The 13646-nt window shown below is 38.0% G+C and overlaps 1 pseudogene; it reads right to left on the bottom strand.

Annotated features, from left to right (window-relative positions):
* The window catches only part of LOC149140954 (uncharacterized), a 30395-nt pseudogene extending 17450 nt beyond the window's left edge, over positions 1–12945 (bottom strand).
* Between the last annotated feature and the right edge of the window lie 701 nt (positions 12946–13646).

Here is a 13646-nt window from a genome sequence, read left to right as displayed (position 1 = left end):
GTGACATACATGTTCATGTCTTATTACGACCTCCCCTACAATCAGCCTTATCGACCTATCCCTCTTGATCTTATGTATATATGTATGTATACACATAACGCCCTTCGACACTTGGTCGAATAAAGGTTATCCCTCCGGAGCTTATCATACACACCTATATATATGAACACACACACACATTCATACAAGGACACCCTTATCCATTATAACAAGGCATAGAATTCCGCTCAGGATGCTATGTTTTATTTTTTCATAAGCATAGCAGAGTTACATGGAGCATCAAGCCTCCCACACATGCATAATTAACATTCAAGCATTCATTTGAATTGCACAACGATTAAGAGCATTCCATTAATCAACAAGATGATGTCACAGTGAATTAACCATCACAATAGCTTAAAACTACCACTTATCTTGTATTGTAGACGAGCTTGGAAACTAAGATTGGGACTCTAACTCTCCACCCAACCTTAGGGTGAATGCATTACAATATTTTTTGCAGTCAACCACCCCTAAGCCATATTTAGAGATTAAGGAGGAATACTCAAAGTAATTAAACCACAATAATTAACTGAAGTAGGGAATCTAGAGATCCCATGATCTCAAACCTCAGGTACAATGAATCTAGATATCACACCATCTCCACCCTCAGATATAGGAAATCCAAATATCACACTATCTTAACCCTCTGATACAGGGAATCCAAATATCACACCATCTCCACCATCAGATATAAGGAATCCAGATATCACACCATTTGCACCCTCATATGCCTACCAATAGTGCTCACATTGTCCCCACCCAATCTAGGAATCCAGAGTATAGTGACTCCACCCTAAGTAGGAATCCAAAGCACATTGACTCCACCCTAAATCAGGAAACTAGAGTCCACAGTCTCCACCTTACAGGGAACCTTACAGGGAATCTAGAGCCCGTTATCTCCACCCTAAGGGGAATCTATATCCCACTGTAGCTACTGCAACCAATAATCCAAAGGCATCAGGACCTCCACTCAAGTTGGGAATGCAGAGGGCCTTGAACCTTCTCTTGAGTTGAGTTCCTATCTCGATGCTTATTGTGTGTATCCACAACCTAACTCCGACATATGTTCATTATTATTATTGTCCATGCTTCTCCTAGGGTGTTGCTATCCCAAACTATTATCTCTCATTTTTCTTTTTCAATTATGCTCTCCCTTGTTCAGTCAATAGTCGAGCACCCTATGTGGGTCTCTACTATTCCTACCTTGTTGAATGGTAATCCCCCTTTGTTCAACGTTTTTAATTCAACCGTTCTATGTGCCTATCTTCTCCTGTGGTTTCCAAGCACTCTCTCTTGCGTGTTAACTCCCCACACAACCCACAAGGCATGGCAGGGGAGTAAAGGGGTTGTCCTCCACTCAGGAAGTCCCATACTCAACCTCCTTCCTACCATACCACCATTAAAAACTCAGTCAAGCCTCCATTAATAAACAATCAGGGGATGGTGTCCATTAAACACACAACCACCCATTCTCCATTCCCAAGCAATTCATTCCTTAAGCATCTGAATTTTTTCCCCTTTCTCTCAACCAGTTCATTGTAATTAATTTACAAAATTAGAATTCACGATTATTTACATGGGGGAATTTAGTGAAAGGGTTGTCACGGACCCAAACCCCTTGGAGGAACATTGTTCTCAGTGTTCTAGACCCAAACACATTTACAACCAGGATTAAACCAAGCATAACAGAAGTATATTATGAGCTTTATATACACAACTCTATAACAATGTACAATCATATTTACATTTTCCCATCCAGTAAACAAAAAAGGATATGTTGCCTACATTTGATCACCCATCTCCCATGTGGCTTGTTGGGGCTCAAAGTGCCTCCATTGCACCTTGAATTGCTTGATTAATCGATTATTTAGCATGATTTTCCTCCAATCCAAGATGCATATGGGTTCCATATGGAATTCTCCCTTTGGTTCTACCCATAGCACAAACCAATCAGTGACATGATTAACATCTTGTACATAAATTTTAAGTAAGGAAACATGGAAAACATTACAAACTTTAACTGTTGGTGGAAAGGCCAACCTATATGTCACCAACCCTATTCTTTTGAGCACTTGAAATGGCACACAAAACCATGGTTCTAGCTTCACACGAGACTCAATCTTCAAAGAGATTTTATTGGGTTTAACTAGTAGGTAGACACACTCCTCTACTTTAAACTCTTTATGTACTCTAAACTGGTCCACATAGCTTTTTTGATTATTTTGAGCCACCTTTAAATTTTGCCTAATGGTTACCATTTCATGTTCCATTTCTTTAAGCATGTCGGGCCTGGTAAGGACCCTACTCACTAGATCACACCAATTGATAGGAGTATTGCATTTCCTCCCATAAATAGCCTCAGATGGACTCATCCTCAAGTGTTGAAAAATGTGTAACTAGGTTCGGTCTTTGTAAATATGAAATGTTTTTTATTCTTGTATATTGTAAAATGAAATAAAAATTATTATTGCTATTTTGGTGCATGGGTTTCATGCTCAAGGTCTTTTATTTTAGAATCTAGTCAAGCATCCATTGAGTGCTTCTAGGGTTTATCCTAGGTCAAGAAGTCAAAAGAGTCATTGCCATATGTTGAAGACCCCATTAAGCACATTGTAACTTGTAAAAAGAATTATTTTTATTATTTAAAAGTGTTAGAATACCATCCAATACCAAGTCGACCTTCCAACTAAGAAGTCTGCCTAAATTGAGTAACTTCATCCACCTTAGAAGCCTATATCTAGGAGGGAACTCGACCTTCTAGGAACATAATTCATTCTCTCATCAAGTAAGCAAAGGAGAAGAAGAAAGAGGCTAGAGAAGGAAGAAGAAGGATGAAGAGAAAGTGTTTGGGCTATTTTTTCTCTCTCTTCACATGTGCAAAGGAAGGAAGCTAGGGTTTTTGTTGTTGGGTTAGGGTTTTGTTGTTGTAGGATTGAACTTGGAGAAAGTCCAAAAAGAAGGTTGAAGGAAGGCTTATTAGGTCATCCTCAAGCCCTAGAAGAAGGAGAAAGTCATGCAAAGATCTAAAGAAGTCTTGGAAGCTTGAAATAAGTTCACACGTGTGGAAGCAACTACTGTTGGGAGGGCTGAAAATTTCAAACCTGTAGTAGAAGCTGAAATTCTGTTTTTGGGGGTCGAAGTTGTGTAGTTGGAAGAGATTTAACTGGGTTTGACTTGGACAAAGGAAACACATAATCTAATAGGATGGACTTGGTCTTGGAAGGGTATTGGTCTTGGTCTAGATGAGTTGGAATTTGTCAATTGAAGAATCTATAAGAAGAGGAGAGATTTGTGGGTTTTCCTCTCAAGTGGAGAGGTTTTTGCCCTTGCTTCCAGCCTATATCCTGTGTTCTTGTGTACTGTTGATATTCTTGTTTTGGTAGTTGTTTGATGATAAGAACAACATAATAATAAGAGAAGAAGCTAGAATAAGCTAGAATAAGCTAATAAGTAATAAAAGGTAAAAGGACATCACAAGCAATTATCAAATATAAGATAAATCATTCTAACTATTGCCATATAGATTTCTCAACATGGTATCAGAGTTAAGGTTCTCTAAGAGCATGGTGAAGATCACTACTCCCTTGAAGAAGTTTCTAAAGAAGTGTTTGAAGGTAGCAATTCATATTAAGAAGGGAATCAAGGCATTGTGGAAACTCCTATTTATCAATAATGATATGACCAAGACATCTACAGAGGACGAAGGACTATTCTCAGCTCTTACTGGCACATTTGAAGATGAGAACATTTGGGTGATTGACAGTGGAGCATCAAGACATATGACTGGTGAGCATAAGCAACTAAAGACCTTATCAAGCGGGAATTATTCTTACTCCATTGAGCTTGGTGACAAGAAGGGCTATCCTGTAAGAGGAATTGGATCAACCTTGCGGGAGCTAGAGAATGGAGGAAGTATTCATCTCAACAACATCTTATTTGTTCCAAGTTTGCAAAATAATCTACTTTATATTTCATGTCTAAAAGATAAGGGAAATAGATTCACTTCTATAGATTGAAGGTTGTAGTATGAGATAAAAAATCTAGCATCAAAAATGCAAAGATGATTGGGATTCGAGAAGGAAGGCTCTATAGATTGTTGACTCCCCTCTCTAAAGCTTTGGTTCACATTCAAGTAAGCCCATGTGAACTTTGGCATAGAATGTTTGGTCACCTTCACTACAAAATATTACCAACTCTAAATTCAATGATGAATGGCATCCCCGAACTCAAGGAGGATCATGAAGGAGTATGCAAGGGATGTGCATTAGGAAAAAATGTGAAGAGACCATTTCGAAGTAGTGCTTCAAGGTCAAAAGAAATTTGGGACCTCGTTCATTTCAATGTCTATGGTCTTATGTCCATAAAGTCTCTTGGAGGTCATTTATATTATGTGACATTCATTTATGACCATTCAAGGAAAACTCAGGTTTATTTATTGAAATCCAAGGATGAAGTGTTCATCAAATTTCAAGAATTCAAAGTTGAAGTGGAGAACCTTATAGAAAGAAGAATAAATATTATGAGGTCCGGTAATGGAGGAGAATATACTTCAAAGGAAATCATAGGTTTCTGTAAGGATTCTAGATTAAGAGGGAGCTAATAGTTTGATACAATCCCAAACAAAATGGAGTTGCAGAATGAAAGAATCGATCTTAGTTGAAGAAAGTGTAAGAGCCATGTTACATGATCAAGATTTGTCAATTTTTTGTGGGGTGTAGCAACAAAGATTGTCGTATATATTCAAAATCAAAGTCCTCACAGATCACTGGACAACATGACTCCTGAAGAAGCATTCACTAGGAAGAATCCAAGCGTGGACCATCTCTGAATATCTGGTTATCCTATCTATATTCATATACCGAAGGATAAGAGAAAGAATGTGGATCCTACAAGCATGAAGGGAATATTCGTTGGTTATATTAATACTTCAAACGCATATAGGATCTATATGAAGGGACAATACTGAATATAAGTTAGTCGAGATGTGATATTTGACGAAAGTATTGCATTTAAGAAATCAAAAGACCTCCCAATGGACTCTGATGATGAAGAACTTCCTATATTTGAAGAGGAATGTACCAGGGAGGAAGAAGATTCAAATCATGAAGATGAAGGTCTCAATGAACCTGTGGTCATCCCTGAAAATAGAAACAGACCTAATTTGTTGAAATCTATTCTCTTAGATGCATAGGGACATGGAGAAGCCAAAGGCACATTTAGGGAAAGTAAGAAGCCCAAAATATATTCTGGGTATGCAGCCTATATGATAAAGCTAATAGAATTAGAACCATCCAAATTTGAAGAAGATATCAAACATCAAGAGTGGAAAGATGCCATGAATGAAGAGTATTAAACAATAATGAAAAATGGAGTTTGGGAGATTGTACCTAGGCCTGAAGACAAATCTATGGTAACTTCCAAGTGGCTCAACAAGATTAAACATGTAGCAGATGGAAGTATTGATAAATATAAGGAAAAATTTGTGGCTAGGGGCTTCTCTCAACAGGAAGGCATCGACTATGAAGAGACAATTGCATCTACAACAAGGTATACAAGTATATGTTCGTTGGTTTCTTTGGAAACACCGATGGGATGAAACATCGATCAAATGGATGTCAAAACTGAATTCATAAATGACACCATTTATGAAGAAGTTTATATAGAGAAACCCTTGGGATTTGAAGTCAAAGACAGAGAGACTTATTTTTGCAGGTCAAAGAGGGCATTGTATGACCTCAAGCAAGCATTAAGGGCATGGTATGCAAGGATGGATGCATACCTACAAAGATTGGGCTTCTCCAAGAGTTTTGCTGATTTGAATCTCTATATCAAGGTTGTGAAGGATGATCCCATAATCATTCTTCTATACGTGGATGATCTTCTCATGACATGAGTGGAAGGTTGTATCTAAGAATGCAAGAAATAACTAGTAGCAGAATTCAACATGAAGGATCTAAGGTTGATGCACTATTATTTGGGACTGGAAGTTTGGCAAGGACTTGATGAGATTTATCTAGGTCAAGGAAAGTATGTGATTGAGATGTTGAAGAGGTTTGTGTTAGGTTATGGTATGTTCTATGCTTATAACAGTCTACTTCTTTTTCTTATTATATTCCACAGATTAGCAATCACATATACATAAAGTAAAGTGCAGATAGAACATTAAACGATCGACAGAAAACAAGCCAAGACAAGAGACACAAGATGTGGCGGCTAGCTAGGGACAAACCCCACAATGTGTGGGGAAACCCTTTGATCAAATCTTCTTTTATCTTCAATAATTCAGCAAAGAGAAATAGTACAATAAATCTGATTCATATCAGCAGTAGCAAACCCTAGATCAGCAGCATCAACATTAGCGGCTTCATTATCAAACTAGGGCAGACGATATCTCACAAACCGACTGTCAGATTGACTTCATTCCACCACCAAAATTTTCGGCTTCCATAGGAGGTTCAGATGAACCTACAGCGCAGTTTAGATGAGGAGATCTTCTAGGCCACGTAGGTCAATCCTTACTTCTGCAGTTGCAGCTTCAGTTTCAGCAGTTTCTGGCTTCAAACTAGGGTAGTCGATATCTTGCAAACCGTTCGTCGGATTGACTTCATTCCACCACCAAAAGTTGCGGATTTCAGAGGAGGTTCATATGAACCTACAACGCAGTTCCAAAGAAGAGATCTTCTAGGCCACACAAGTCAATCTTTACTTCTGCAGTTGCAGCGTCAAATTCAACAGCTTCCGGCTTCACATGTGTGAGAGAGAGACCCATTTCAGCGCAGTAGAGAAGAGACTCATTTCTACGCAGTATAGAGAGAGAGAGATGTGATGAGATGAGTGAGTGCAAATGAGGAAAAGTCCTCTTATATTTATACACAACGTTGGTGTTTGAATAGATGCGACTGTTGGGCTTCTGAGCCTACATGAATTGTAGGTCGGCTTGATAATAATTCCATAATCAAAATAAATTCATATCTCCATGAATACTTATCGGAATCGGATGATCTTTATATCAATCCTACACCTCTCGATGAGGGGAATCTAATAAAAATATTATCAGCCATGAATAAGATGACCCACATGAAGTTTTTCCCTGGTTGCCAATTTTAACAGTTTGACATGATGGATTGCAAACCTATGACTACTCACATGATCACAAACTTGAAGAGGCTAAGTAGTTCTAAGTCAAGCCCCGTGGATCTAACCAAGTATGGAAAATTGATTGGCTCGTTGATGTAACTAGTGAATACTAGATTAGACATATGTTTTGCAGTGAATATTATTAGTCAGTTCCAGATAGATCCCAAGCATGATCATTGGATAACAGCCAAGCATACACTGAGATATCTGCAAGGAACAATCCACTATTGCCTGAAGTATGATACGAAGAATGATGTCCACTTGATTGGATCTACATATTCCAATTGGGGAGGCAATGAGCAGGATGGAAGAAGCACTACTGGAGGATGCTTTAGTTTGGGATCCTCCATGATCTCTAAGATTCGGAAAAACCAAGAATCGATTTCTTTGAGTAGCGTTGAGGCTGAATATATTGCAACCTGTGAGGTATGCAGAGAATTTGTCTGGTTGAGGAAGCTATTGTATGATTTGTTTGAAGGACCAATGGACCCTACAGTGATACATTGTGACACCACCAATTATATAAGGTTTTCTGAAGACCCAATGTTTTATGGAAAGACAAATAATATAAATAACAAGTATCACAACATTCGAAAGCTGGTGCAGGATGGAGTATTGCAGCTACGGTATATCTTGATTGATGAACAAGTCGCTGACATCTTGAAAAAATCTCTTCCTATCAAGAAGCTTGTGTATTTGAGAGACAAGCTTGGACTAGTTGACATATCCTCCCTAGTTGAGAGGGAGAGATAGACAAATCATTATTGTCTTCACTTCGGGAAGAAATAATGGAGGATTAGATTAGCATATGGCATCTTGATCCTATTTAAGGATGAGGTTGGGCATCCAAGATAAGAGTAGTAGCAGAGGACCAATATTCTTTGAGGATTGGGAATCCAAGATAAGAATAGTCTTGAAAGGACATACCGAGTGAACACTCGAGTGGGGTATGTGCCTTGAGAGACAATGATGATGGTGTCTATTAGCCATTGTTATCGCCAACATTGTGCTATGATCTTATTGAGAGATAGAGTTGTTAGTCAAGGCCTTGCTATGTGACAATGTTGGATGCTACGATGTTAAATAGATGGGTTGCCAATCTTACTATTCTTATGAGATCTCTTCAGATTAAGAATGTCCATGTATCATTTATGAATACCTCCCTAGTTAAGAGGGAGTGTTGAAAAATGTGTAACTAGGTCCAGTCTTAATAAATATGAAATGTACTTGATTCTTATATATTGTAAAATGAAAGAAAAATTATTATTGTTATTTTGGAGCATGGATTTCATGCTCAAGGTATTTTATTTTAGAAGTCAAGCACCCATTTAGTGCTTCTGGGGTTTGTCCTAAGTCAAGAAGTCAAAAGAGTCATTGTCATAAGTTGAATACCCCATCGGGCACATTGCAACTTGCAAACAAAATTGTTTTTTTATTTAAAAGTGTCAGAATACCCTCCAAGACCAAGTCGACCTGCCGACTAAGAATTCAGCCTAAATTGAGGAACTTCATCCACCTTGGAAGTCTATAAATAGGAGGGAACTCAACCTCATAGGAACACAATTCATTCTCTCATCAAGTAAGCAAAGGAGAAGAAGAAAGAGGCTAGTGAAGGAAGAAGAAGGACGAAGATCAAGTGTTTGGGCTATTTTCTCTCTCTCTTTGCACATGCGAAGGAAGGGAGTTAGGGTTTCTGCTGGTGTGTTAGGTTTTTATTGTTGCAGGATAGAACTTGGAGAAAATGCAGAAAGAAGGTCGAAGGAAGGCTCATTAGGTCATCCTCAAGCCCTAGAATAAGGAGAAAGTCAAGTGAAGGTCTGAAGAAGTCTTGGAAGCCTGAAATAATTTCACACACGTGTGGAAGCAGTTGTTGTTGGGAGGGTCGAAAATTTTAGACCTGTAGTAGAGGCTGAAATTTTGTTGCTAGTGATCAAAGTTGTGTTGTTGGAAGAGATTTGACGGGGTTTGACTTGGAAAAAGGAAGCATATCATATAGAAAGTTGGACTTGTTCTTGGTCTAGAGGTATCGGAATTCGTCAATTAAAGAATCTATAAGAAGAGGAGATTTGTGGGTTTTCCTCTTAAGTGGAGAGGTCTTGACCTTGGCTTGCAGCCTATATCCTATGTTCTTGTCTATTGTTGATCTTCTTGTTTTGATAGTTGTTTGATGATAAGAACAACATAATAATAAGATAAGAAGCTAGTGAGTAAGAAAAAGTAAAAAGACATCACAATTAGTTATCAAGTATAAGAGAAATCATTCTAACTATTTCCCTATAGATTTCTCAACATCAAGGACTCTTGGTATCCATTGTTGTAAACAAACTCCACTAGTGGAATAAACTCTTCCCATTTCCTTGGTTGGTGCATAACATACATCCTAAACATGTCCCCCAACACTATGTTCATCCTCTCAGTTCGCCCATCTACTTGTGAATGGTATGTTATACTAAAGGCTAATTCTATTCCTAGAATAACAAACAGTCCCTTCAAAAACTTTGAATTAAATTTTGCATCTTGATCTGAGACAATTTTCTTGGGTACCCCGTGCAACATCTCAATCTTTTTTATGAAGAATTGAGCCACATCACTCACTGCATAAGTGGATATTACAACTATGAAGTGAGTTGCCTTGCTCAATTTGTCAACCACAACCATGATGGCATTTCTTTGATTGGTTTTCCTTGGAAAACTTGTAATAAAATCCATGGAAATCGCTTCCCATTTCCATTCTTGAATGGGGATTGGTTGTAGCAATCTTGTTAGATGTTTGCATTCAACCTTCACTTGTTGGCATTCTATGCATCTGGAAATAAATTCAACCACATCCCTTTTCAAGCCGAGACAATAATACAACCTCTTGATGGTTGTTGGCATATTTTGATACCCTGGGTGGAAAAAATAAGGTTTTTTTTATGGAACTTATTTAACAAAAGCCTCTTCAAGTCGCTCTCACAAGGAATATACATCCCGCCTTTAAATCATAACAACCTATCCATTGAGAGGAATAAATTGTTAGTCCTCTCACCTTCGGGCTCTTGCTGCAAAACCTCTTTTATTTCTTGGTACCTCTTATCCTCTTGTTAGACCACTTTAATCTTTTCTCGCATATTTGTTCCATATGAACTCACTACTGCTGTATGGGATAGTTGTAACTTGTTGTTTAGTGCATCAACGATTTTGTTCTCCTTTCCGTTTATATATTTAATTTCAAAATCAATTTTGTTAATTAAGGCTAGCCACCTAGTTTGTCAGGCATTTAACTTTGGCTAGTCAAATAAATTCTTCAGACCTTTATGGTCCATCATTAAGGTGAATTTCCTTCCAAGGAGATAATGTCTCCACATCTTCAATGCATCGATAATGGCAACCAATTCTAAATCGTGAGTCATGTAATTTTGCTCATGCTCATTTAATTTCCTGGACTCATAATAGATCACTTGGACTTCCTACATTAAGACTCCACCAATTTATTCTTTGTAAGTATCTGTGAATACCACAAAGTTCTTGTCTGAGTATGTTATTCTTAGAACCAGTGCATGAGTAAGCAACTGCTTTAGCTACTCAAAACTTGCAACACATTTTGTTGTCCATTCAAACTTACACCCATTCTTTTGCAATGTCATGATTGGGTGACCAATCTTAGAGAATTTCTTGATGAACCTCCTGTAGTAACCTACTAGTCACATAAACAATTTAACTTCCACTACATTTCTTAGTGTTGGCCATTCCATGATTGCCTTAACCTTCTTGGGTCAACAACCACCCCGTCCTTTGAGACTATGTGTCCTAGATATTGGATTTGAGATTGGAAGAACTCACACTTGCTAAGATTTGCATAAAGCCTATGTTCCCTCAATAATTGTAACATTGCAACTAAGTGCTCTTTATGCTCCTCTTTGTTTTTTTAATAAACAAAGATATCATCCATGAATACTAGTACAAATTTGTCCAAATGAGGACTTAAAACATTGTTCATCAAACACATAAAAATAAAAGGGGCATTAGTAAGCCCAAAGGGCACAACTACAAACTCATAATGCCCATACCTCATTCTAAATGTTTTTTGGTGGATGTATTCATCTTTTATATGTACCTAATGGTACCCTAATCTAAGATCAATCTTTGAAAAGATAGCTGCTCCTCACAACTGATTGGATAAGTCATCAATTCACAACAAGGGGTATCTTTTCTTTATGGTATCTTTATTAAATTACCTGTAATCTATGCATGGCCTTAGAGTTCCATCTTTTTTCTTCACAAATAGAACCAGTGTCCCCGAAGGTGACACACTCAACCTATTATGACCTTTGTCCAACATTTCTTTTAGTTGTAGCTTCAACTCCATTAGTTCTAAAGTGTTCATTCAATAAGGAGCCTTGTATGCTTGTGATGTCATGGATAAGAACTCTATGGAGAAGTACACTTCTCTATGTGGAGGTAGACAGGGAATTTATTCCAGAAACACATCCAAAATTTACTTCAATATTGGGTGTTCCAATATATCACTATTATTGTTGCTTCCAGAGCTGTGGTTACATGAACAACAAATAATTTGCACCCCTTCTGACAATTACTCTTGCCATGCATTATTGTAACTAATCTAATTGATATGGGCTTCAACTTCCCTTGCAGTACCCTTCTTTCCCCAACCTCAATGAGGAACTCAACTATTTTCTTGTAACAATCAACTTTCATTCGGTGAAAAACCAACTAGTCCATCCCGTGCAATGCATCATATGCACCTAGTGGTAATAAGTTAAAATTCATCTTTGTAGGCACCTCACTTAGCACAAATGGGCATGATTTTACCATGTGCTACAGTCTCCTTTTTGTCCCTATGGCTAATTGAACTAACCACAATATCCTGTGCACTTCCTTTGCCAAAGCACATTTTCAACGACTGCTGGACTAATATAACTAAAATTTGATCATGTGTCAATTAAAATATAGATACTCAAATTACAAATCATACCTTCCATCTAATTAATAGATGCCTGGTGCCCAACTTGTCTGTTGTTCACGACAATGTAGATTCTCGGTACATTTTAATCCATGTCTTGAACCGTCTCAGCTTCCTGTGTGTTGTACGTCCTCAGGCCATTGTTCTTGTGTTGGGGACAATCCCTCTTCCTATGGCTTCCACCACAATCCCAATAATTTAGTGACTCTCCTCTGTAGCCCTTGTTTTCTTCTCCAACAATTTGAGTTAATCAACCCTTATTAACAACGTTGAACCTCTATTGGGATTCATTTCGGTTAACCATGGCCATTCTCATTCCCTTCTCTACAGACTGTTGTTTCAAATTTTTATGGCTCTTTCCTTTAAATTTGAGGTTTCCTTTTAATTTCCACTCTGCCATGTACTCCGGCATATGCCTAGATTGTTCATAACAATGTTTTAGTTTTTCTAATTGTGTCCTCAAGAGTTTGTGGCATCAAACTCAATTCGGTCTTTGCATGACTGTGACAACCCACTGATATACCTCTAAAATTTTGCCTTTTCATCCTTGAGTTAGGGACATACCTCAATAACTCTAGAAATTTTGTGGTGTACTCATCATTATACAATTGCCACATCTTGAGTTCATATAACTCCTTGGCCTTGTCATTGTAGTACATCTTGGACAGGTACTTTCTCCTGAAATTCCTTTCAAACTCCCTTGAAGAAAACTTTTTCTCCCTAATGTTTTTCATATTCTTTAATTCCTCCCACCAACTATCAACCTTGTCCTTCAAGTTGAAGGTGGCCACTCTTGCTTTCATATTTTCAGAGTAATTATGGACCTTGAAAAAACTCTTCATCCCAAGTAGCCATGCTTCTGCATCCTCTGCTTTCTTTGCCTCACCGTCAAATGTAGGAGGCTTTTCCTTCTTAAATTCTTTCAGGATGTGGTTTTTTCCCCTCCTTCTCCTATGATGGTGTCTTCTAATAGTGGCATCAGATTACTGCCCATGGGTGTTTGTCCTCCTTTCTGGAGTACCCATTAGAGTACCTTCCTTCATTGTATCCTCACTTGGTTGTCTGTGCCTCTTCCTGGATCTGCTGCCTTTTGCACCATCAGTCCTTAACTCTTGTCTTCCTTGTCCTTAAGAACTCTGCTTGAACTTGTAATTGGCTCCTAGCTCATGCTGCTTTTGTTTCTACAAATCCTATAGGATTCAATATGACTGCATTTACTTCAACTTGTTTCTCATGGACTCTAACAATCCTCTCATTTTCAACCTTACAACTCCTTAACTCAACCTTCCGACTTCTCAACTTATTCATCCAATCAAGAGAGCCCGCCTCTCCTCTCTTTTCAACTGATTCTTCCTTAGACGCATGTTGTTACCTGTTAGTGCTATACTACACCATTTTGTTGTTCATTTCTTTTTTGGTCTTTATTTTTCTTTAGCGTCTTCTTATGTCATCAATGGTAATCTCAATCATCACCTTGGCTTGTTACTACAAGGTTGATGGTGCA

Source organism: Pinus tabuliformis, chromosome X (assembly GCF_031772625.1).
Source record: "Pinus tabuliformis cultivar Carrire ecotype Pingquan chromosome X, CPIR1, whole genome shotgun sequence".
Classification (NCBI taxonomy): Eukaryota; Viridiplantae; Streptophyta; class Pinopsida; order Pinales; family Pinaceae; genus Pinus; species Pinus tabuliformis.
Note: the sequence above shows the minus strand (reverse complement) of the source record. Positions and strands in the feature narration are given on the sequence as shown.